Source organism: Scomber japonicus, chromosome 17, assembly GCF_027409825.1.
Source record: "Scomber japonicus isolate fScoJap1 chromosome 17, fScoJap1.pri, whole genome shotgun sequence".
NCBI classification, from domain to species: Eukaryota; Metazoa; Chordata; class Actinopteri; order Scombriformes; family Scombridae; genus Scomber; species Scomber japonicus.
Genome location: NC_070594.1, coordinates 24,640,749 through 24,667,052, shown reverse-complemented (window position 1 = coordinate 24,667,052; position 26,304 = coordinate 24,640,749). Strand labels below are relative to the sequence as shown.

Here is a 26,304-nt window from a genome sequence, read left to right as displayed (position 1 = left end):
TTTCACTTATTAGAATATGGAATAAAAAGGACTTTCGACTTTCTTTTCCCCCCCTTTTCCTCATTCCCTCTTTGTCTCATCCTCTCTTCTACTTTTCCTTCCATTTCTCTCCTTTCCTCTTGTCTCCCCATTCTCCCTCACTCCCCTACCCTTAATTCCTCTCCTTATCTCTGTTTTCCTCATCTTCTCTTCTCTCTTCTCCCTCATTCCCATCTCCCTCTTTATTTGACTATTATTTTTTGTTTTTTTCCCCTTTTCCTAAAAACCATACTTCCAATTTCAGCTTTTTTAAAAAAATGTTTCATCCTGTCTTTATTCCCTCTTTTTTCCCTTCCTCTGCTTCCTCTTCTTTTCATGTTCTCTCATTTCATCTTTTCTTCTGGTTTCTCCTCAACTCTCCTACTCCTGTCTACCCCCCCCCCCTCCTCCTTTCAATTCTTCTTCTTTTCCTCGCCTTGTTTACTCTACCTCACCTTCATTCTCCTCTTCTGTCATTCCTCCTTTCTCCTCCTCCTCCTTTTAATTTCCTCTCCTCTCCTCTCCTCCTCTCCTTTTTATTTTCTCCCTCTGCCCTGTCATTTCTCCTCTCCTCACTCTTTCCGACTCCTTTTCCTTCCTCCCTTCCTTTCCTTTCATTACTGCTTGTTTCTCACCCTTTTGATTTGTTCTCTCCTTGTTCCTCCTCTTCTTCATCTCCTGTCTCCTTATTTCCTCTCCTCTCTTACCTTTTCACCTCTTCGCTTATTTCCTCACATTTCTCCAGTCTTCCCTCTACCAAACCTCTCTTTTCTTTCATTCCTTTTCTCATTTAGTTTCCCTCTCATTTGTTTCTTTTCTTCAGTTACTCCTTCACGTCTCGCTCTCTCTCTCCATCACAGTGTGAGGTCCGCTGCCAGTCTTGTAGCGTGACAGCGGGTTGAGAGCGGGTCGTTTCAAGGTTGGGATCAGACCAAAATAGGGCCGTGTGATGATAATGTGTGTGTGTGTCTGTTTGTGTGTGTATGTGTGTGGGTGTCTGTTTGTGTGTGTGTGTGTCTGCTTGATGCCTGTTAGTCCATCCTTACATGCTGGGAGTTTGATGTGCCTGAGGCGAGAGCTGCCTACAGACACACACACACACACACACACACACACACACACACACACACACACACACACACACACACACACACACACACACACACACACACACACACACACACACACACACAGGTGAAAATGGAACAAGCCCTTTGACTCCTGACAGCAGACCATTTCCAGTGTGTTGTCTATGTGACTTGAACAGTATTAGTACTACAGTAGAGTACATTAGATCTATTTATCATTATGAATTGATTTTTCACCTATTCATTTTGCTTCTCAAATGCCTTAATTCCTCTCTCCTTTTTATGGTGTGACCAATTTTCTATTTTATTTGTTTTATTTCTCTTTTTATTCATTTAATTTTTCATGAAATTAGAGCAGGGGCATAAAAATTAAAGGTGTTTGAAAATAAATACTTTGTTACTACAGCAACACACAAAGTTTTCACTAAGCTGTGTCCAGAAAAATTGTAAGAAATCCTTCAAATTAAAAGACCAAATACATGATTTGACTGTTTGACTCCAGAATGACACATAAGAGCATTTTCTAATCTGGTTCCTGTATCAGCAAGACGACATCTGTCTGTGCTTTATTGGTTTATTGGTTTATTGGTTTATCCTTATTGGTTTATCTTCAATCTGAAATTCATGCCCACTCTGCATAAGGCATTGGGCTGCACTCTGGCTAATCCAGGGAGCATCTAAGAGTGGAGCCACCATTGCCAAAAACTGTATTTCTATTTGTTGCAATAAATGGTTTTACCTATGAAGAGAGTGTTAAAGTGCTGTGAAAATAAATATCATATAATAAATATCATCCATAGTCTCCCTTTTAGCTTTTTAAACCATGAGAAATTTCAATTGAATCTGGTTATGCAGCTAATTTATTTATCTGTTTGATATCGACAGAGCACAATAATGAACATAAGCATAATATACAAGATGTAAACATGCTGGAGTTAGCATAAATGCTAATTTACATCCACAGTCCCAAGGCAGGTAACAAAAACAGAACCAGTTTAAGTAAAAATATGCAAATACAAACACAGAAATGCATGATGGGAGCTGCTGGGGCTGTTGAATTATTGTAGAATTGGTGGTTTTATCCTCAATCCTTTGTGTCTACATGTGGAAGAGACCCTGAGCGAGATACTAAACCCCAAACTGCTCCCTCACTCCTCAGTGTGTGAATGTTCTACAGTATTTTGCACACTACACACATTGCACCAAACTGCTAGTTCAGCAAAAAAAAAAAAAAAAGGACAACATGAGATATTATGGACAGAAAAAAGTATTAATCAATGTACAGATGATCGTTTTGAGAAATTCAGCCAACACTTTCTCTCCATCAGAACACTCTGACATATAAAAGTAAAACCTTCCTGTTCTCACTTGTGTTGCTGTGTTGGCAGATCTAACCTGTTATAGTAATTGACTTTTGTTATTTTTAATGGAGCCATATGTTGATCCTGCTGACTGAGGCACACTCCCGACACGTCTCTCTCTCTCACACACACACACGCACACAGAGACACACACACACACACACACACACACACAATCCGCGCTGCTGCTGTATGACACCCTGTCAACGTTTCCTCTGGATATTTTGTGGCGGTGGCTAATTCTCAGCTCAACTTTTCTCTTCCTCCCGCCTTTTCTCTTTCTGCCTTCATTCTATTCAAAGAAAAGAAGAGAGGATGGAAGTAGATGGATGGAAGTAGAAAGGCAAAACTCAGAACTCATACTTATATTCTACAACAGCAAAAAAAATGAAAAATATACAAGACATTTAAAGCTTAGTGAGATACTACTGATGAATAAAACTAATATATGACACTAAAATAGCAGGATTGTGATAATAGTTTGATAATCGTTATGTATCTTTATATTTGCAGCTGTAAAGACTCTGGGTTGGTGTCTTTATTTATATGCAACTTATAGTATTTGTGATTCCTTGTGTTCAGTTTGTTGCTGTTTTGTTTTTGTGTAATATATTTTCATACTTCACTCATTCAATATACTGTATTTAGGTGATGGAATATAGTTTTTAAAAATGTCCTTTATTTTATATGTTAGTCTTTTCTTCAAGTGAAACTGTGAAATTACTTTTATGTATTTCTTATTTATTAAAATGGTACATATAAGTATTATAAGTCTTACAGTTTGGTGATAATTCATATGATCTCACATGGTTTTTGAGCAGTTTTAATATCGGCATTTTCAAAAACAAGGAAAAATATTTTGAGATCGATTGATTTAGTGTTGTTTACTGACTAACTTTTTATAGTTGGAATCATCTCAGACTCCAAAAATGGCCTTGATCAGAACCAGCTGTCTATCTTTACATCATAATCTCTACTTGTTCTCAGAAGTATATTCTACATTTTCATAACTATCATTGACAAGAACAAATACATTAATATTAAGTGTATTTAAAACATTGAAACAAATGTGGAACTTTAATGCTTCATTTTATGGGCCCTTATTTCCTCTAGTTACTAGTTATAATTGTAGGGAAAGTGGAAGCACTGTGGAATTGACTGCTAGAATTTAACCAATTAATAAATACATAATTCATTTCCAATTCATTTCTCAATTAGGCTAATATAGAGTTGTAATGTTCAACAGGTGCACTGACTAAAAGACAAACGTTACAAAATATGCAGTTTGTGTACAGTCAAAAAAATATACACGCATACTCAAAGTTTCCAGTAACAAAAGAATTATGATTAAACAGAACATCTATACTTAGTGCCACATTACACACTGTAGCTCTTTCCAGGAAACATCAGGATAACATTTCTTTTTTTAACATTAAACAAGTTTGGCTCCAGCTTCTCCTCCTTCACCACACTTGCTTCACAGATCTTTAAGTGAAAACATGCTGGCGAGAACTTGTGGCTCCACTCGTGGTAAATTTCTGGCATTTGTTTGGAAAGCAAAGCTGTGAATCTTTCAGTCTTTCTCCTTGTTTGCATGTGTGTGATGTGATGACAACAGTTTGTCATTTTACAAACTTCTTGTTGTTAGTCCTGACCTGCTTTGTGCGTGCATGCGTGCACACATGCGTGCACCATCGCCACCGTCTCCTGTGACCCTGTTATCTGCTGACAGCTTCCTTGTTGTTTTGTTTATTTCATGTCGCCATGCATTTGTTCCATATAATATGCATATGCATGAGCCAACACACACACATACACACACTAATGCAATTTTCCCTCCTAAGCACACGCGATGACACTTTCCCCTTTGAGTGCTACGGCTGCCGATTGGAAACTCAGACACAGTCTCAGAAGTGAGCGTTCAAAGTCGTTTCTGTTTGTAAACGCTGAAGGCGAACTGACGAATTACTCAGATGCTCCGTGTCAAAGCTGTTGGAGGGCTGGAGAATAAGAAAGCAGTGTAATCGAAAGTCTAATCTCCATTCTTATTACCTCCCACTACTCCTTCTAACTGTGCTGTGTGTGTGTGTGTGTGTGTGTGTGTGTGTGTGTGTGTGTGTGTGTGTGTGTGTGTGTGTGTGTGTGTGTGTGTCACAGATGGGCTCTGACAGCTCAGAGGGTTGTTCATCTCCACTTCTGTCACATCTGCACTTTCACACACTTGTACCCCTATGAATACTTCACATGTATTTGCAATGCATGGTACTTATTATTAATAATACTTTGCTGTCAAACAACCATTAAGTTACATTCGTTTCAGTATTCTGTGGGAGCAGCTTTACTGTATTTGTTCGGCCTTTATAGTTCAGGTATATGACATCTGATGTGTACCTTTTCAAAAATGCTACTGCGTATCGAGGCTAAAGCCACAACCAAGATTGGTCATCTTTATCGACTGTTTTCTCCAGTAAGCCTCTCCGTTGCTAACCTTCTGCTAACTCGATTACAGTGAATATCTATCTGAATAAAGCAAATGAGAAAAAATTATATATTTTTCAAAAAAGTTTTAAAGGCCACACTGGTTATATGTAAAATTTAATTTAAGTACAGCTCATTTAAAGGACCAGTGTGTAGGATTTAGTGCCATCTAGTGGTGAGGGTGCAGATTGCAAACAACTGAATACACAACTTTTCAAGCGTGTTGGAGAACCTAGTGGACTAGAAATTTGTGAAAAAATGCAAATGGCTCTCTCTAGAGTCAGTGTTTGATTTGTCCTCTCTGGGTTCCTGTAGAAACATGGCAGTGCAAGATGGCAGCCTCTGTGGAAGATGACCCGCTCCCTATGTAGATATAAGGGACTCATTGTTAGGTAACGAAAACACAATTGTATTATGTATCTAGGTAATAGGTCAATAAATACATAACTAAATAAATAGGTCAAAAATGCACTAATTAAAACATGCTTCTGAATATTATATTCCATTTCTGTCAAGTTCTTCCCACTAGATGTCACTAAAGTCTACACACTGGCATCAACAGGAAACAAGTGTCAGACTAGTCAACAGTCAGCACTAAACTGAGATGGACACTTAATCATCATCATTTTTCGGTAATCATCAACTTATTTTCACATCCATAAAATGCAGCATATTACACTGTCAGACTGTCACCAATATTTGTTGGCAGTCAAATAAAATGATGGATAGTAAACATAATGCAATGACACAGCAAATGGCGATGTATATTTTGAACAGTACACCAGAAGTTGGTTTTGCTATCAGCTCTTTTCAGGCGCAGTGGGCGAGATAGCGCTGACATTTTTAGGATGGGGTCACATGAGGCCCGCCTTCCTGAGAAAACAACTATCTAATGGTGAGTTTAGGGAGTTGGTCTGTAGGGTTAGAGTTTATAAAAGGAGGGAATTATAATTGTATCAGGGAGAAAGAAGTAAGTGTGAAATGTGCAACTAGTGTGGTTATTTTACAGAAAGAGAGAAAATGGAAGGCAGATTGAATCTTTTGGATCTTTTGGTCCTGTAGAAGATTTTTGTTGTTGTTGTTTGGATGTTCTAATAATGAAAGAAAACCAGTGATGACTGTTAATATGAGACCCAGCCCTCTAGTGTTAAAATGACATATTGAGTACATATTGAGTCTAGTATTTGCTCGTCATTTCGCTCGGGTTTGGTCCAACAACACCTCCGAAAAATCCTTGGCTCTCTTAAGTTTACGTCTCTTCACCAGACACTTGTTTACTTCGGCTCTTTGCCATTTGGCTCTGAGCAGATAGTGTTTACAGTCAGTCTGTGTAGTTTGTGTGCTTGTAGCTCCTGCCCACAGTTTCCTACTGGGGGACTGGTGGGAGCCACTGAGGCTCCACCAGATGGTGTGGAGGGCCAAAACAATGAGCTGAAAGCTGCACAGAGCTGCAGGCTGGACTTAAGATTCTTAGAGAGAGCATCAGGATAAGCATCTTTTTACAACACTGAGGTGTTCAGTTCAATTTTAAAACTATTACTGCCATTTAGGGAACTTTTACGAGCAGTGTTTTACTATAGGAAACTAAATAGGCCTACTATTATGATATTGTTGGTGTAATGCATCCATTGTAAGTGGCTGTAATGTAAGCATGCCTGGTTCACTAGCCTATGACACCAGTAGCAATACTTCCAATTGCTAACTCTGCTATTATGTGGGATTACAGGTTGTCTTTAATACCTGCTCAGGACTGACACATCCACCATGTGAAAGCTGGTGCCCAGATGTTTGTACGTCAGGGTTTGATGTAACATTAGCAGCAAGACTGGATTAGTACCCCCAGTGGACCCTGGGCACTGAAGCTCATGCAGCCCTGCCCAACCCCCCATCATGAATCTCCAGTTTCAACCTTCTTCTTTGGTTTTAGAGCCACTTATACGCAAACCTATTTTTTTTTGTTGGGCTTTTGGTTGCCACTGGTGCTGTCCATTTTCTGTTAGATGATGATTTTTGCCTCAGTGTTAGATCCAGCCATGAGAGGAAGTTTACTCATGATAAACTTTACCAAAACTCATTAGTTCATCATCATCCTTAAAGCTTTTTTTAATGTAAAAATGAAACATTTTATAAAAAAATGAGAACGCTATACCACTCAGACGACAAACTTAGTATCACACTTCAGAGAACAAACAAAGTATAGTGTTTACTACATGACACACATAAAGATTTTGCATTGTCTCATTACTTTGCATTTGTCAATCTTTAAAATGAACACACACTCTCAAAATCAGCCATCCCTACTGTATAACAGGCTAGTGCAGAAAAATGTTGCACACACGGCATGCCTCCTAAATTATTTTCAAGGTGGGAAAAACAAGTACCTTACGTGGAACACAAACCAAAAAGCTTATGTGCACCAAAAAACTTCTTTCTTTTATTGTGCAAAAATGAAACATATAGTATAAAAATGACAGCACTATAACTCTTGCACAACAAATATCGACTTACTAGTACACTGCAGAACATATACCTAAGTATACTGTTTACTACACGTTACGCACATAGCTTTTTGGTTGTCTCATTTGTCAGCTAATCTTTGAAATGAACACATACTCACACAAAATCAGCCGTCCCTACTGGATAACAGGCTAGTGCACACACGGCATGCCTCCTAAATTATTTTCAATGTTGGAAAACAAACAAGTAATGTGCAACACAAGGCAACCCTGTGTGCACCAAAACACTTTCTTTTTTTTTTTTTTTTGGCTTATAATGTAGACTCAGTGATTCATCACACACACAGCGGTCCACACAAGCGCAGACACCGGCTCGTAAATATCAAACGAGCCTGACACGATCGAGGCATCTCAGATCAGTTTGTTACCGCACCGCTTTGGCTCTGATTGAATCTAAAAGCTTTTCACTTCCAGTTGGATGAGCACTGGTACCAACTGTGCCTCAGATTATGGATTCCCCCCGAATATGTTTACATCGCTTCAGTCATCCTCTAGTGTGTCCCAGGCTTAAGTTATGAAACCACCTAATGGGAATCAGATGGGATAACTTTAAAATTCTGTGAATGTTGTTTTTTTTTTTAAAGGATTTCTTTGCCGTTCCTGTGTTGATATGAGCTGTAAGTACACAGTCTGACCCTGTAGTTTCACAGATACCAAGGTTTAGCAGCATGCAGCTTGAGATTGTGAGAAATGCTACAGGGAAATACGGAAGGCATAAAATGGAAAGTTTAAAGTGTCAGCAGGGAGTGTGTTTATGGGTGACTGTTGGGATCATATTTACATGCACGCACTCATACAGCACAAACAGCCTGAAGGTGGGTTCTGCCTTGTGTCTGTATATACAGTGGACAAATATAGCATTATCTCAGAGATGCTTAGTAACCAGTAGAAGACTGTGCTGGTACATATTGTGCTGGTCTCATAATACAAATTACAAATCACTTTACTGATTCCAATTGTTTTGTTCAGTTCATTTACAATGATCTAAAGGTAATAACTGATCTATTTATCTTGTGTTTTTGTATACTGTACTTTAATGCATCCACTCATCTGAGCATCATCATTTTTATTTAAAGCTACTTTGATTTTTGTTTCATTGTCTTTAATTTTCTCTTAACATTAATGTATTACATTTTGTTTAGTACCTTTTGGTTGTATTTTGCTGCCATGACATGTGATTTTACCTCAGGATAAAGTATCCATCTATCTGGCTTTCTATTACATCATCACTCAAATGCACCTCAGTACAAGTGCTTTTCATAATGTTGTGCCTGTTTGTGTGTTGTGCTGTCTTTCTGACTGTCAGTATGTTCCCTGTTACACCTGTTGCATTCAGTTCATTTCAAAACTAACCTATACAAGCACTGTTTGAAAGGTTAACCCTTACATACTGTTTGGGTGAAATTTGACCCATTTTGACATTTGACAGCTGTAAAAACACAAATGTCTTTTCGTCCTGAAGATTTCCTAAAGATTTTTTACAATGTTATACTTTTGTATAGGTGCTACAAATGTCCATTGAGGGTCAAATTTGACCTGTATTTATTTTAGTTAGATGAATAGTTAAAAGTTTTAATAATTCTTTTTATGATGTAGCAGTGAAGACTGATGGCTCTAATGGTTCTACAATAAACCCCACACTTCCATAAAGTCATCATTATGTCTATGTTATATTTTCATGTCTTAGGTCAAATAGGACATGATATTATGTGATAGTAGATGTTTTTTCTCCAAAAATGAGCTAAAAAATACTCTCTCTGCTCTCTGAAACATGAATCAAGGTTTAATCACATTTATTGATCAGTCAGATTGACTATTGATGCTTTTTAAACAGATCTGTGGTTTCTTTTTGGTATAGACACTTTTTATGAAGGGATTCTTAGATCGGGTGAAAATTGACGTAGAACATACTGCGAGGGTGTAGAATATGAACACTATGTATGGGTTAATAGCTCAGCAGCCAATTATTTGTTACATCATGATTATTCCTGCACCATCCATGATCTTTTAATAAGCTTTTATTAAGAGAGTAAAATACAGTTGAGCTAATGATGATACTCTGAGTCACCAGAGAGAGGAACTCCACTGTTAAACACTACTGATTCAGTTCAGTAGTCAGTTCAGCTTGTGGTTTAAGATGAATTTGCACCTTTCTACCTTAAAACAGGAGCAATTACTGTTGGTATCTAACTTGGTGGAGGTAGAATCCTGCTCATTTTCTGTGCAGACAGTGTGAGATCTCACTTGAATTATCATCCTAAAGATTAAGCCAAGAACTTAGATTTTTTAAAAATAGGATACTCCAGCAAGTTATTAGTGCATTTTGATATAGTTGGTGTACATTTCAGAGACAGATTCTAAACAGTATTCTCAGAATTGATAAAGCCAGCATGGATCATGGTCCAAAATGACTGGATTGAAGCTCTACACCTGTGTTTTATTTTGAAGGCTTTCTGTAAATGAAAAAAGGACTCTAATGTTATTCAGGAGACATCTGTGTTCACTTTTTGAGAAATATGGACATTTTTATAGCAGGGAAGCTTTCAAGTACTCCTGAAAGCATCAGATGTGCCATGTCGCTTATCTATTGTCAAAGCATCAAAGCGTGTGAATATGAAGCAGGATGTTTCTGTAAAGTGGTGCAAAGATCAGTGAACCTTGTCTTATGAAAAGTTTAGAAACACACGTACATAAATCCTCATAGATACACACACACACACACACACACACACACACAGCTAGTCTGGATGTGTCTGCGCTGATGCTGTCCAATTACAGGCCAGGATCAATGGCCTTGTCATGCTGCTGCGAAAGGTCGCTTATGTGAGTACACACACACACGCACGCACGCTCACGCAGACACGCACACACACGCTTTACCGTCATCCCTGGCAGTGCGAGGTCAAGACCATCCATCAGGGTTTGTGCAGAGTTTTGTTCGGTGTCAGACTAAAGATTGGCCATCTCACCGCTCGCCCGGCTGACTTTTTAAATGCCCCTAAAAGCGAGGAGTGTTAGCTTACTCCTAAAGAGAGTGAGACTGAAACGCACACACACACACACACGCACGCACACACATAGGAAAAAAGGGAGAGGAAGAGACACTGAAGCAGCAGAAGCCAGGGAAAAGAGGTAAATAAATCAAGTCAAGGTTGTGGCCTTCCTGTGTGAAAATGACGTCCGTCTGCAGCGCGAGGGGTAGAGGTGGAAATTTTTAATGCATGTGAGTTGTTAGTCATTACTGGCCGACATGCCAGACACACTCCTACAGTATCAGCGCTGTGTGTGTGTGTGAGAGAGAGACAGAGAGAGAGAGAGAGTGAACAATAGAGGAGGTGAAAGGAGGTGAAGAGTGATGCTTTAAAATGATTCTCTAGCTGTGCGTTGGGGGAAATGGAGCTAGCTGTCATTTGCATTTGTAGCTCAAGGACGAGAGCAACATTAACCGAGCGTAAAGGATCACTCTGACGGCACACACACATTTTTGTGTTACTACACAAACGGGGACCTTCCACTGGTTTCATGCAATATTTAACATGCTTATTCCAACTTTAATTCCAGTCTCAAGTGTGTTATTTATAAATAAACTACAGCTTCATGCTTAACAATTAACATGGTATCGAATCCTCCAATATGGAACATGTGCAATTAAGTGAATTATGTTAAACAAACTGTCCATAAAACACATTTAAAAGCACCATGTGGCCACTTTACGAGCAAGGCAAGGAAAAATATAGAATGGGATCTTTTTATGGAAATCTTTGTGCATCATTAATCAAAATGCTGAAGATGTGGCTCTAAATTAGCCTTTTGCAGAAGTGATGAACCAGCTAAAAATACCTCATTTAATGAAATTTGCCTGTCTTTAAAGGTTCTTGCATGCACATATAAATATTACAGAGTAGACTTTCTTATTCAGTGATCATGGGTGAATCCTTGATATTGTCTCTTAATTGATCTTGATTATTATCATGAACTATCGTTAATAGCATTTTATGAACACTTCAATATTAAAGTATGTGTCCTGAATATTGCCTTTACATACTACTGATTTTAAGAAAAAAAACAGGTCCACATATCAGCCAAATATTGTATCTTGTAGATATATTTCCTTCAGTTTCTTCCTTTCCTTCTTGTTCTTTCCCTTCCTTCCCTTCCCTTCCTTCTTGTTTTTTTCCTGATCCGAATCAGTGGTCAAAGGATAGAAAGTGTTATATGCTGCACAGACTGCAAAGCCCCCTAAACCCCCCAAAACGTCAGCCAATAAGTATCAAGAAATAGCAGTATAGAAATTCTAACAAAAAAAACTTTTTTTTTGGCCATCAAGTCGTTCGTTGACTGAACTACAAAAGTTTCAACGACTTTATTTGTCATCAGTAAATCCAGTGTGTATACTATATACATTAAGCATTAGGGTTTTTGGGTTTTTGATGTCTCATATCAATATCTGCTCCTGTCAACTAAAGCACAATTAAGTTTTTTATGGTTGTGTTTAGCCAGAATTAACTTGATTGGTTGATAAGGCTGAAAAAGTAAAAAGTGACTTGAAGCATGACATGATTGGCTTTTTACACTTTTCCTTTGAGAACATGGGACATTGGATACAACCAAAAACCATCAATTCATCAGGAAAGGCACACCTCCTTTTCCTTTGAGAACATGGGACATTGGATACAACCAAAAACCATCAATTCATCAGGAAAGGCACACCTCCTGTATCATAAAAAATTAATAATGTATATATGTATGTATATGTACAAGTATAAGATGGAGAAACCTACTATTTCAACTAGCAAAATAAGCAGTAAAGAGGAAAACACTCACTGTTGTTCCCTCTTTTCAGGTCATGTAAACGTTATTTACATCCCTCGTGTCATACTAAATGTGTCACATTGTGCACTACATCATATTTACGCTATAAAAGAAACAACAAGGAAAAAATAACTTTCACATTCTTCATTTAAGTGAACAAATTGTCTCCCTTTAATCCAAAACATGGGATCAGAGTTCAGCTGAGAGGAAGAGGGAGAGATCAAGAGATTAAAAGATAGAGAAAGAGAGCCGGAGAGAGTTTAACAGTGTGAACATTAAGAGGTCAGATATTGTATAATTAATCAGAGCTCTGCGAGGAGGCAACTGTTGTGTACAACTCTCTGAGATGATAAAAGATTCATACGCAGCCATTCACACACACACACACACACACACACATATATATTCCCTTCCTAATAGATAAAGAGCGTGGAGGTTAAATCGGCGTTGTTCCTGTCTCTATTTCTGCCTCAAGGTTTACTTTGCACCACGGACAATTTAACAGCAATTTGAACATTCCAGTGATTAATAACTGCAGCCAGGGACATGAGTGTGTGTTCTGTGTGTGTAAGGAAAGAGAAAGGCTTAGTCAAGGCTTTTGCTCATGAGAAATGACAATGTCTTGCTTCTATTGCTTTGCTGACTTACATTTACGAGGCTATAAAAAATTACACAAAACTGTACTCAGCTGGAATACAGTACACAGATAAATGCAGGGTGTGAAGTTTGAGTATCTTTCGGCAAATAGAAGATCTGTCTTTGCTGTCTTCTACGTCTCTGGTAGGTGGTTTGTTAATTTGAAGACTTTAATAATTCAGGACAGTGTTGACTAGTCAGTATGTTTTAGTTTATGTAGTGAAACTTCCTTTATCTAATCTTAAAGAGCTGCTGACCCACCTACAATCATTTCATCATTATTATTTCATTACTTGGGCATTAGCTCCTGATTTCAACTCTGATGAAGACCTACCACTTATATAACATTAACAAACCATGGGAAGAAACACACACTCTACTTACTACTGCTCTACATATAGTGCCAATCATTTGCTTTTAGTTTGAGAAGTAAATTATTGATTGATTATCTTTTATGGTGAAAATTTACATCTCCAGGCATAACTTGGACGATGTTCTTCCAGTAGATAAAAGCTCAAATTTAGAGATGTAGCGATTTCCTATCTTAACCCAACAGAGCCTTTCATTCAACCATTCACACTGATGGCAGCAGAGCAGCCAAGCAGGGCATTGGTGTTACCATCACGAAACTTCAGTGTAGTTTAGCTCAAGGACTCTTTGATACATGTACAGAAAGAGCAAGGGATCAAACCACCAACCTTGCAGTTAGTGGTCGATCCGCTCTAGTTCCTGAACTGCAACTGCCCAAATGTCTACTGCAACCATTTACAACCTCTGCAAAAGGGTCTCAAATGAGAGAGAATGGACATGTCACCCGTTTCTAAACCTACAATTTGTTTGCTCTGGACTAAATCAGTGGATCAGTTGGTAAACTTGTTGGATTTTCATCTTGAGTTGGTTTCTTTTCACTTAGAAATGAATCAAGCATTGGTTAGATTGGTTGGTTAGATCAACTCATGGTTAGATGTGTCTATGTTGGGAATGAGAAAGTAAAGTAAGGATGTATCTGCCCAAATATCAAGAAGTCAACATACTTCTCATTGCTAGTCCAGGTCAGATATCAATTACAAGCTGCTGGACTTCATGTAATCCAACATGCAAAGTGCACCTAGTCAGGAATCGTTTCGGTCAAATGAAGAATGCCTTGCCATTGGGTCAGATCAAGGTTGGAGCTCATGACTACTTCATCTAAAGAGTTGCTTTGGTCGGCACTTGAGTACACTTGCTGATAGATATTGTTCATATCTCCCCAAACGCATTGTACCAAAGGGGAACACTGGACTAGACAATGCAGGTTTTGAAAATACCGAAATTAGATCGATATACAGATCTGTACCTTTTTAGTTTACATTTAATGAAGGACAGAAGAGCTTATCTGCTGGTTGAATGGAGGGTACATGGTGGGTTAAAAGGTACAATTCTGACCTGAAATCTTTATTGCTACCTTCTGTCTCACTTGTTCCTGTACTGTATGTCTATACTGGTGTGGAGGCTCCAATGACTTATTGTAGAGCCTCTAGAGGACAGCATTCACTTAAAAAAAACAAATTAAACTATAACAGTTCTGACAACTAACATTTCTGAGAGGTCAAACATTGTAGTCATCAGGGCTGATGTGGTTAATATCTCATAAAAATCTCTCTCTGCTAATAATTCTTACAATTTCAACATTTTCAGTGAAAACATTCTTTATGCCAGTGCATTAGAATAATATGTTGATTCCTGCAGCTCTCATTACATGAACAAAGCAAGAATAGTGTGATCTGTGATGCTGTGAGAAAAATAATGTATGAAACATCCTCACTTTAGGGTAAGCTCTACTTAAAATTAAACATCCATATCTGATCTTTGCTCCACATTTATGTATATATGTGAAGTCCCATCTAAACCAGCACTAAATCAATTAGGTCCATTACAGTAACAAAAAGTTTGTTTCTTAGTTGCTGGGAGACTACTTTAGATGAAAATGCACATAACATGTAGGACATCTATAACATCCCTCCACCTACACACTGTCATCTTAGAAAAGATGGAGACTGTAGTAAAAAGCCTTAATGCTCAGTGTGGATGAGAACATTAACCACGCTTTAATGAAACTCCACTCTGTAAATAACAATTTAAATTGATGATTTAAGCAAGTGCAAACTGCAGCAAAGGTGGAAATGAGAGAGAGAGTGTGTGTGTGTGTGTGTGTGTAGCTGTGTGTGTGTGTGAGCACTTCTGACAGCAGCACTTTTTTTTGTTGCCTGTAGCTACAGTCTGTAATGTCTTTACACCTTGCCATCTGAGCTGTTTCCCCTCTGAAGGCAACACTAGTTTTATGATACAGTGGTTCTTAATGGGTCGCCCAGGTGGGCTGTTTATATCCTCAATACTGTAACAGAGCAGCTGTTGAGCTTGATTGGATTATATTATTTTTTAATTAGCTAATAAAATTTTCAGTGCTACAAATCAAATGAAGAAAAAAACTACCTTTTTACTGTTGTTTATGAATTAAAACACTTATTCATTACTAAGAAGTGTCGAATATGGTAGCACTTTGCTCCCAATATAACTTTTTAGTTCTTGCTGCCTGTTATTTTGTGAATCATTAGACTCACAAAGAACAAAGAGGGTTTATGGTTCTTCTTTGTGGTGCTTTTTAAAATTGTGTTAGTGAGGGAATTCTCAGTGTTTTATGTTACGGAGTTTTCTTGTTAACTGAAGTTTGGTGACATTGCGGTGTAAGATATGATCAACTTAAATAAGTTAGACAAGATAAATGAGCACTTAACATTCAACTCATACCTTCAGTTTCAACATTTTACTAACTTGTAAAATATGTTAATTTACAACATTTATTCACTATACAATAATTCAGCCAGCATTATGTTTCCCCACAAAACATATTTCTGTTGCACTTCTGGGAGACAGGGTTGACATTGGTGGAGGCGTGTTATGACAGGTATTGGTGAGATAATTAAATACAACCCCGTAAGTTCAATATGGGCAATATGCATCATTATATGCAAATAAACCATGAGACGGTGCTCACAAAAGTTTTCTTCAACAAAAATCTCATCAGTTTATGTCAGTTCATTGACAGCAGAGTGTGGTCGGCTCATATTTATTTCCCCATAGCACTTTCAATGATGTTTTTGAATAAAAAGTGCCTTTTCCTTGCAGAAGTTCTGAGCCATACATAAAAATAATGATGATAAATGGATTTACAGTAAGGTTCAAAAGTGGCCTCAGACTTTTGGACCCTGCCATATTCTCTTGTAACCACATCTCAGTTAAATAAAAAAATACTCAGACATGGCAATAATATGGATCAGCAATGAAAATAAACTCTATATTGAAGGAGAAATGATTGTGAGAGTGGAGAGGAGATTGAAAGGTGAGGATTGGACAATGAGACAGCTCTGTCTAGCTGTCTTTTTCTCACCATCTAACACTCCCACCTCTGTCTTATTTTAGCCTCCTTCCATCCTGCAGGCTCTCCACGTCTGGCTTCCGCACTTGCTTTCTCTGTCTTTCCAGATATTCTCTGAAGTTCATTTGTTTGGATCCTTTTCTCTCCTCACTCTGTCTCTCTCTCTCTCTCTCTCCGTTTGACTCGGCTGTCTCTAGTCAGATACCTAACAGCCTTTCTAAGAGTTGCCTGAAAGCAAAAGTACCACTTTTATGTCCTGAGAGAGAGAAAGAGACTGAGATGAGAAGACAGACAAAAGGAGAAAGTGATGCCTTGCGGGAGTTTCCCAACATTGCTCAGCAACAGAGTGGCAGGAATATCTGTCTGGAGTAGTGGCTCGTAAAGCCTATAGCTGAAATGAAAAACAGGTATGTGTGCATTTAGAGGTACATAGAGTATGAAGCTTGTATATCGGTGCCTCTGAAAACATTCTCTGAATACAAAAGTTGTTCTTTTCAACATTATCTTTATTGTTTTCTTTAAACATGACAGCCCTTGAGCTGAAAATGTACAAAAATATAAATCATAGATATCAGCCCACACCTCCCTAGGGTTACTGTGAGGTTAGTCATTACTATGATATCATTAAGCACATTGAGTAGGACTGAGATTGTTATGTCTAATGTTAAAAGAGAAGTACTGACTATCAATACACAGTGCTTCTCATTCCACTTCTTCAAAATCACACTCTCTTCTGTCTTCTTCCCATTTGCGTCTCACTCCCAACACTCCCCACACACTATGATTTAAAAAATGTCCTGACTAAGTATAAGATATAAACCCCCTCTCTGTTTGTCAGACACAAGTTTATCCAGAGGCAACTCTTCTAATAATTGTAGATGGCCATCTTGTTCCGAGATGATAAAGTACTTAACCCAGAGGAATTTTAAAAAGTGGGAGCAGGGTAGCAAGCACTGAGAGGAGCACTCTTCTTAAGTCTAAATGACTCCACCTTTAAAATGATTCCCAAAAGTTTTGATACCTTTTCTAAACCATAGTCCTGTGATTGCCATCTCTAAGGGGTTTAGGTAAAGAGGGATTTATGTGAAAAGGGGGTAAATAGATTGAATACAACCTGTTGTTATAACCAGACGAGAATTTAAAGAGCTGATATATATAGTACTGATTCAAATGTCAACTTATAAAGGCAGGGGTGCCACCAAGGATTTTGGGCCCCATGAAAAGATATCACATTGGGCCCCACCACTACTGTACTGCCCAATAACAGTACTCAAAGTTAGAGACTTCAGTCAGTTTTATACAGGTAGTTTCTCCATATGAACTGAACAATGAAAAATAACTTAGCTGCTGTGTTTGGTAGCATCTGGATAAGATGCAAGTATTTTGGCAATGTAATAATTTATACATAGTTGATTCTCCCAATTTAAAACAAAAGAATAAGTCATAGCATTTCTTATCATCCTCTTTTGTCTTTTTTAGTAAAGGTGTGTCTAGAGAATGTACTTCTGACATGAACTCTGCTGTTAAGAGACATGACTTCATTTTTGTTTATATGAATCTTGTAGCCTTATATATATTATAGCCATATTCCATCAGTGCATCCATTAGAACTGGGATAGATTGATCTGGATTTAAACCAATATATCATCTGCATATAGAGACAACGTATGTCACCAATTCATGTACCATGAATGTCTGGGATAGACCTTATAGCTATTACCAGTGTTTCAATGGCAACTTTCTAATGTTATGTGATAGAACTAATCTGGCTGAGATGTGTGTTAGAGTGTCAATATGACCAAATTAGTGAATTTGGGAGCTACATTCATTCTTTTCATTGTCTAAAACAAGCAACACCGCAGTGCATGGGTTTTAGTCAGATTTAAGGTTGATGTAATTTAAAGTTGGGTCAATTACCAACACAAATTCATGAAATAAAACTTTAAATGCACTAAAGATATTCTGTGACATTCCATTTTCTGCATGATCGCACTAAAATTCAACTTTCCTTTCCCCCTGATTAAAAATCTCTAAAGCATTCAAACTGTTTTTTGAAGAAGTCTGCCCTTGAATTTATTCTATTGCTGTCCTTGCCATTTCTGTTTACCTGTTGACATCAAATTCTGTCTCTTGTATCCCATTTGTTAATTCAGGACTGTTATGTGATTGATGTTTTAAAAGCCAGAGCAGCTCATTGTTTTGCATATATTCATTTTCAGTGATGGAGCACAAGGGTTTTGTATTTCCTGCTTGATATGTATGTAGTGCCCTAATGGATTCAACAATATGTGTATGTGTGTGTGTGTGTGTGTGTGTGTGTGTGTGTGTGTGTGTGTGTGTGTGTGTGTGTTTTGTAAATCTATATGTAGCTGATTTAGAAATGCCTCCGGTAGCTAATACAGTAGCTAATGGCTGAAATAATGATTGCTGCAAATGGAACTGCTGAATCCCGTTCTTGTGTAAGGAGAGGATAAAGACTGGAGCTGTTAGTGTCTGCAATACTACGGTACATGGGTCATTCATTACAGGTTGATGAATGTTTCATGTGTGAACAACCCACATTTATTACAGCTTCATTTACTGCCTCCATTGTGGGTATTGTACAAATAGGAGGTCATATCCTTGGAACAGCTATTGTAGGAATAAACAGAGTAAGTGAATGGTTCTGTCTTCTCTTTCAGTTAAAGGAGAAATTGGATCAATACCGAAAGTATCACCAATATAAAGCCTTGTTTTGGGTATTGATACTAGTGTCAATAAGACTGTTACAAAAAAAGGATCTGCCTCATATTAGATTACCTTTAGGGCACATAACCCCCACGTTTTGGTACATGTATTCTTTGCTTATTTACTGCAGTTGTGTGTATCACCATGTTAGTTCAAATAATTCCCACAATAAAAATCTGGTAGTTTTTTTCCATTAAAAACTGCCTTGTGCTTTGACATCAATGTGATTAAGTAATTAAGAGAAAAAGGAATGTTTAACATTAGGGAAATCATTTGACGGTAATGAATTAAGAAGGAGCCTTTTAATGATGCATTCACCTCATAAATCATCACACATGGCTCTCCCCCTAATGATCCTCTCAACCAATCAAAACCACTTTAAGCTAGGTCAGACTAGCCCACCATAGTTGCCCTACTTTGAGCTCATTAACAAAATAACAATACATGTTTTTTTTATGTTCTAAAAGGTGGAAAGTAAATGGTTGCATTTATATATCTGATGGCAGTAAGATATCATGCAAGGTGCTGGCCTAGGACCATTAAGAGCAATTTGAGGTTCAGTGTCTTGCCCAAAGAGAGATTTTGACATGTGGACAGTAGAAGAAGGCGACTGACCCACCAATCCTGTGATTAGTGGATAATCCATTCTACCTCTTGAGCCACAGCTGGCCCAGTAAAGCAAAAGGTAAAAAGTAAATGAATACAATAATAAATATTACATTTAAAGGGTATGGCTGATGACTTTCCATATTTTTTCTTACTGTCAGTAAATCTCATGTGTAGAGCCAAACAAACAGTGAACCAGGGGTGAATCTAGGCGTTAACAAGATCCGGGGCTAAGTCCAGAGCCAGGGCCACCTTTTGTTTTTGGATGAATCACTTGTGCAGAATTCACAATTAGTGGTAGTAGTGATTTATGTTGGTCTTTATTAACTATTTTCTACATAGAATGCATGAAAATGAAAACAAAAACATTACATTGATTTTTAATTAACATTTCACTCAGTAACATTGCCTCAACTGAATTGTTTTCAGATGTTTGACTCTTTATCACAGTTGTTGTAAACTCACTCACATTCAGTCAGCAGTTGGTTGAAGTCACTATTCAAAACAAGTGACTTCAACAGATTTAAAAAAAATAGATGTAGAGCTTTTCAGAAAACATTCAGGTCTGCAGCCCCAATAGCCACTCCCATAGCTCCGCCACTACAGTGAACTAATCCCACTTACAACTTACTGTGTGTGTATTCAAAGCCTGATATATCCCTCAGTGCTGTAGACCTCTGTTGTTGTCCCACAACTATTAAAAACACGTCAATAAGCCACATGGCTGCTGTGTTGATGGTGAGACTTGGCAGCTCATTGTAACTGGGATTTGAAATTGCAAAGAGCTCCTTCCTGGTTAAATGAATTTTAGATTACTCTGTGTGTAAGGTAAAGTAATAATATAGTCAACATGAATAGAAGTTTTTCTTCAAGGTTGTTTTCATTGATTATTCCCTTCACTTGTTTAGCACAATGCGTTCATGGGATTTCATTCCACTTGGACCTAAATAAGTTTAGCTGTAAAAAAACAAAAAGTTGGTTCATTTAAATAATTCAACCAATTAGAGTGTTGTTCAGTGTTGTTTTGGACAGTTTTTCCAGTAGGATGGTTTCTGGCCCGTGAGCCTCAACATTGTTTCAAATAGGGGTTTCTCACCATGTGAAAAGCTTTACTCAAGCTTATTGTACTCTATTTCTATTCCACCATGACAAATACACTGCCCTCATTCTTTCAATATTCCAGTTCTCCTCTTTTGCCTTTTTGCTGGATGTTGGACACAAAGAAAGAGAAGCAGAACAGAAAAGAGAGAAAGAGAGAAAAAAAGGAAGGGTTGAGATTAGAGAGATAGACTAGTGTCCTGGTCCAGCTGATAAACTGTCCCGCTTAAGTGTGTCTGAACCCAAAGATGGCTGGCGTCCACGGACCTGCATCGACCCACCACATGCAATCAACCCCAGCCACAGTAATGGAAAAGACTGTGTGTAAATGTGTGTGTTCGGGTGGGGGTTTATATATATGTGTGTGTGTGTGTGTGTGTGTGTGTGTGTGTGTGTGTTGGTATAGCTGGTATAGACGGACCTTTGACCTGAATACGTACCGACATTATGAGGACATTTGGGATTAGGCGGACCATGCCAATGTCCTCATAAAACAAAAACAAAAAAAGAGTGAATTTACATTTGTTAGTGTCTAAATAACAGATATTCTCATTTTCTTTGAAAGTCCTTCTTTACCACTTGACCTGACTTTCAGTGTATCCCAGTGTATAACACAGTGACCCCATCGGTTGTGCCTGAATTGCAGTTTGATACACATTTTTGATACACCGGATTCAGATTTGGCGGGCTTCTTCGTGATTGGCTGGTTACAGGTTTGGGCGGACCCCTCCCCTACTCTGAGCTCCAAGCCCCGCCCACACCTCGGCTCTTTAATTTTTACATGTGTTTAATGGAGGACGCTGCTGCTGGGCCCCGCTGGAGGAACGAACGGACAGGTAAGCTGATATATTTTATTAATAACTTAGTGTGTCTGATTTAATTAAGGTAAAGTCAAGCTAGTTTTATCTGGTTATGTAAACGGGCCATTTTACACTGATTTAGATGCTTTATAGTCATTTGATTTTTATTTTTTTTATTACGGCTACCAAGTGGTAGAGAGCTAGTTGCAGTTGGCTTCGCTCCGGAAAGACGTTTGTCTATCAGAAAAGGTAATATTTGTGAGATATTACGGCGTGTTTTGTGTCCTTTCTGCTACAGTTGCACGTCTGCTTGTTCTTTCGGGTTGCACCGAGGCACCGCGCCCTCGTTAAGCCTTAATTAGAGGCACCTGTTGCGCCATGTTGACTTGTGCTTGACTCATGCTCACAGTGGAGGAGTGTTAGTTACTCAGGTTCATATACAGTGAAGAAATAGGCGTTGCATGGACTGGACATTTAACCATCTCTGTGTTTTGGGGCTGTGGCTGACGCTGCTGAGCGACGTGATATTATAAGTACCGTGATTAAATGGCAAAATCGGCTGCACCATTCCTCGACCTAGATCTCCCAGTTAAGATGTGAAGCTGCATCAGAGATCCCAGGTTGAAGGAGAAAAAAAGTGAGAAAGAAAGAAATCTCAGTGAGATATTTTGGTGTATTTTTGTGTCCTTTCAGCCACAGTAATGGCGTGTATATGTATACAAACAAAGGGTTAAAGGTACTTTTTTTCCAGGCCATGTCTTTGCTTCTTTTTAATGATTAACAAAGACAATGAAGCATCCAGAAGGTTCATTTTAGCTGGATTAGTTGCAGAAACTTCTATCTTGTTGTCAAAACAACTTGTATCATTGAGGCACTGGGATACAGGATGAAGTTCATTCTGAATGTAGTTCAGCTCAGCAATACATAAGTAAATGTAATCCTTATACTGTTAATATGTTGTGCATATGCAGACTCCTGTTATATTCTGTGGTGAAAAGGTGTGAGATTTGCACATCAAATTAACCTTTGAATATGATAACAAATTGTATTAAGTGTTTAGTTTTAGCAGTGTTACAGTGGTGAGTACAGCATCTGGCTTCTGTCCACATGATTCAAGAAGATTACCATGGTTATTCCTCAAATGAGCATCATAATCATGACTGTCTTTTCTTTAATACAGGTTTTTTGATTTTTCAAGAAACATGAATAGAAGAAGACGTATCAATCCAAAGGATGATGCCAGATATTATGTCAGCACTGGAAAGGACAAACCAGGATTTCATGTAAAACACATAAGTGTTTTCAAAGGTTAGTGAGTGTAAAGCTCTGAATATTTAATCATGATTAAAGTGGAAATAAAGCAGCCAATCACATAAGAGTAATTCACTTAATGGAATTCCACTGCACCTAACAATTTGGAGTATGACAAATGTAAACATGTGTAAAGCAGAAGTTCGGTTATATGTTTTGTCACAGGGCTGCCATCTTGCATAATGATAAACTGTGATGTCACTGGGTTGGTTTGCTCCCTTGGTAGAAACGGTGAAAGATAGCAAAAGATGGAGATGAAAAAACATAGTGAAAGATACAGACATGAAGGATAGAGTCTGTGAATTATTGAGACAGTGACACACAAATGTGAAAAATAGTGAAAGAGAATAACATTGAAAAGACAAATGTGAGAAAATGGAGGCTACCTTTTCATGATTGTACCAAGGCAGCAAACCAACCCTGTGATATCACAGGTTATCATACTGCAAGATGGTGGTGCCTTCATGACAAAACATAAAACTGAACTTCTTTCAACTAAATCTTCTTTCTTTTATATATTTATATTGGGCATTTTAATGTACTTATTTACTGTGGATATCCACCAAGTGAATAATGTTAAAACCTTTTAAAGTTTAAACATGGCATCTTACTTACACGTTACACATATTTGTGAATTAGGTCGTGGGATCTTCACTACTGCCCCATTCGAAAAAGGGGACTTCCTACTAGAGTACCAAGGTCAACTCATTACCCATCAGGAATGTGAGAGGAGGCAGAGGATCTACCATGACAGCCTTAAGGACTTCATGTTCAAGTTCCGTTTTGATGGAAAACTCTGGTGGTGGGTATTGTCGAATCAGAATTAAATGACACATTGATTATGGTTTGCTGAACATATATTAACGGAAGGTGTTTAAGTCAGACTAAATCACATTGCAAAACTATAAATGATTTTCAATTACAGTGTTGATGCGGCTAAAGAGGACGGGACCTTGGGCAGACTGGCCAACGATGACCATGTAAACCCGAATGCAAAGATGAAGTACATTATGGTTGAAGGAAAGCCCCATCTGTGCTTGTTTGCAAAACATAGTATAAGCCCTGGAGAGGAGATCACATATGATTATGGTGATTCAGACTGGCCATGGAGATATAAGGTAGCTGAAGTTTTCCTTTTGTGATATTAATGTCTCAAACTCCTGTGTTGCTAAATCATAGCAATACAATTCTATGAGAGCGTGAAGACACACTGGAAAAGCTAACAATTTGTCCCATGACTGGTCAGAGGTCATGTTTTTCCCACCTTTCTTATGGTATTACATAGGAAACATCTTATAACTTTTTTTTTCTGTAGGATGATGCTGCAGGGACCCATGGCAGTGAAATGGTGGACAAGCCCCATGACACTAAGATGGCAGCAGGGACCCATGACACTGAGAGGGTGGACAAGCCCCATGACACTAAGATGGCAGCAGGGACCCATGACACTGAGATGGTGAACAAGCCCCATGACACTGAGATGGCTGCAGGGTCATGTCCAGATCCAAGGAATCCCAGCAGGGTTGGAAAGGTAAATGAAATCCTATGTTCTGCTTTATGACTTGTGTGGTAAAATATAAAGTAACCCAATATTGTCAATTGGTGTAGTGTGTGTGTGACCTGAACATATGGTTTATGTGGACATTGGTTTACAGAGACCTTCTTGTCAAGTGCTTCTCTTAGTGTAAGTCAGTATCTGATCAGTGTGTGTGACCAGAACATATAATTTACGTGGACAGTGGTTTACAGAGACCTTCTTGTCAAGTGTTTCTCTAGTGTAAGTCAGTATCAGATCAGTGTGTGTGACCTGAACATATGGTTTATGTGGACAGTGGTTTACAGAGACCTTCTTGTCAAGTGCTTCTCTAGTGTAAGTCAGTATCAGATCAGTGTGTGTGACCTGAACATATGGTTTATGTGGACAGTGGTTTACAGAGACCTTCTTGTCAAGTGCTTCTCTAGTGTAAGTCAGTATCAGATCAGTGTGTGTAACCTGAACATATGGTTTATGTGGACAATGGTTTACAGAGACCTTCTTGTCAAGTGCTTCTCTTAGTGTAAGTCGGTATCAGATCTCTGTGTGTGACCTGAACATGATTGATATAATTTATATGGGCAGTGGTATATATGACCAATAACTCATGTCAACTTCTTGCCCACAGTGTAAAAATCATCACCTTGTGCTCACAACAGTAGCCACCCTGGATAAGTGCATTCAGTGTGTGGGACCTGTATCATCGTTGAAGTGGTTAGGCTATGAATGCAAAGGTGAGACAAGTGAATTAAGTGTATAACTATTAGAAGTAGATGTGTATACAGATTTTAAAAGGGGCACATAGCTAAAATTAAAGCAGCCCCATTTAAATATAAAAAATGTACATGTATAAAAGAGTCTTTCTCAATAGAAATAAGAAAACACGATTATGTCCTAAGTATGTTGAGCTTGTTTCATAGTACAGGCTGCTGGACTGACACTTCCTGACTCCAGTTAGCTTCTGTCATGTCTTCACTCCGAGGCATTTTCCTTACTTGAAGCCCTGGTATTCTACTATTTGGTGCAGGCATATGATCATTTTAGATGTTGTGTGTGTATATAGTGCTGTTAATCTTTGTTTTTATACTGATGGTTGGATCTGTATATTTGTTTACCACATTTATATTTAAAGTACTACAGTGATGATTGTACAGTTGAACATTTTTGGAACCATTGAACAAACACAAAACATTATGACCTTTTAGAGAGAAGGGATTGCATTGCTTTGAGTGAAATGTACGTGTGCATTGGTTTTATGTGTAATGTATGTGTTGTATTCCAGTGTATGATTAACTCTTCTTCAAAGTAACACCTATGAAACATTATTTTTTTATTTAATTTGTGCTATTTGTGACTTTTACTAACACCATTTCCTAGATGAAATCGCAGTAAGTGACACTGAGGCCAAGGACAGTGAGAGTGATTCTGATGCCACTGGCGCAGCATTCCCAGAGTGTGAAACTAGTAAGGCTGTGGACGCTGCAACAGGCTCTACAGCCACGGAGCAGGTCCATGATGCTGCAGATTTTGGTAAGTTATTTCCCTTTACAGTTGTTTGTTTGTTGATAGAATGTATTTTTCCATTAAAAAAATCTTTTGGCAAATTATGTGTTTTGCAGAAGCAGTGTCATCAGTGACCTCCACCGTGAATGAGACTGTCCCTCTCTCTGAAGGTAAGTTTGATTGTAACGCATCTTTACACTTAAAATGATGCAGTTACAGTATATTGTATGATGTGAATATATAGGGGTGCCCCAGCAGTTAGTTACAGTTTTTCAAAATTGCTTAGACACATTTCTTGAATCCTTCCACCCTTTTCTCAAAACTAAACACAAAACCTAATTTTCAAACTACATTCATTAAACCTCTGATCCTTCTTGCAAAATCAAACAATGTCTCAAAAC

The 26,304-nt window shown here is 38.2% G+C and overlaps 1 protein-coding gene and 1 long non-coding RNA gene across 3 annotated transcripts in view; both read left to right on the top strand.

Moving 5' to 3' along the window:
* Window positions 1–26,304, top strand: part of LOC128376753 (exostosin-1) — a 288,133-nt gene that overhangs the window by 19,941 nt on the left and 241,888 nt on the right. The window lies entirely within an intron of this gene.
* On the top strand, window positions 23,538–25,097 carry LOC128376757 (uncharacterized). The gene is made up of 3 exons (XR_008323283.1): window positions 23,538–23,668; window positions 23,792–24,397; window positions 25,029–25,097. It is a non-coding gene; the product is annotated as an uncharacterized LOC128376757 (long non-coding RNA).